At 67.3% G+C, this 945-nt stretch overlaps 1 long non-coding RNA gene across 1 annotated transcript; it reads right to left on the bottom strand.

Annotated features, from left to right (window-relative positions):
* Positions 1 to 5: 5 nt before the first annotated feature.
* On the bottom strand, positions 6 to 847 carry LOC118451784. Its single transcript, XR_004841340.1, has 4 exons — positions 728 to 847; positions 598 to 643; positions 180 to 323; positions 6 to 50 (listed from the first exon to the last, which is right to left on the bottom strand). It is a non-coding gene; the product is annotated as an uncharacterized LOC118451784 (long non-coding RNA).
* Between the last annotated feature and the right edge of the window lie 98 nt (positions 848 to 945).

Genomic DNA, 945 nt, shown 5'->3' on the forward strand with positions numbered 1-945 from the left:
TGACCCCCCCCGCCGGTCGTGGTCTATCTCCATCACCACCGCGCTGGTGTCTAAGGGAAGGGGGGGGTCAGGCTGCACAGGGACAACCATGGTCCCCACCACATCCCCCAGCCCTGCTGCAGTGCCCAGGGGCTCTGCCAGTGCTCCCCGGTGAGGGGGACACCCCGGTGCCAGCTCACCTTGTCCCCGAAAGACGAAGCTGCGGTTCCCCCGCTGCCAGGTCATGTGGTCGAAGCCCAGCAGCGTGGTATCCACCCGCAGGTTCTGGCCACTCTTCCACACCTTGTAGGTGTCACTGGGGCAGATCTTGGACACCAGTGGCACTGGGGAGAGATGGCGATAGCCCAGCCAGGGACGGGGCCACCCTGCACCCCCGGGTGGGCTGCCTGTGCTGAGCCGGGTGGGAGATGTGCCTGAGAACCTGTCGCCTCGACGGGATGGGGGTCTGCAAGTGTGGGGTGTAGGGGGGGAAGGGGACAAGTGTTCCCCATCCTGGGGATGGGGACGGATGCTGGTGCTGGAGGCAGCACAGAGAAGGGGGAGGCTCTGCTGGGAAACTCCCGCTCCCTGCCCGGCCACACTCTGCCCCGAGCTTACCCCAGCTGGTGAACTCCCACTTCATCTCCACGTAGAAGTCCTGGGCCTGCAGAGAGCATAGTGGGGTCAGGAGGAGCCCGTGGACGGCATCCCCACGCCCCACCCTGGTGGCCCCGCTGGAGGGAGGTACCTTGCGCAGCTTCTCCAGCAGGATGGGGATCCCGGCCAGGCGCTTGATGGCTCTCTGGTAGTCCCGGTAGCGCAGGACCAGCTGCACCAGCTCCAGGTCACGGGTGCTCACAGCCTCCTGCAGGACTGCAGGGCAGAGAGGGGCAGAGCCCAGGCAGGTGGCACGGCACGGCACAGCACGGCACGGCACGGCACGGCACGGCAGAGCCCGCCGCTGGA

The sequence above is a fragment of the Egretta garzetta genome, unplaced genomic scaffold, assembly GCF_000687185.1.
Source record: "Egretta garzetta isolate BGI_Z169 unplaced genomic scaffold, ASM68718v1 scaffold112, whole genome shotgun sequence".
NCBI classification, from domain to species: Eukaryota; Metazoa; Chordata; class Aves; order Pelecaniformes; family Ardeidae; genus Egretta; species Egretta garzetta.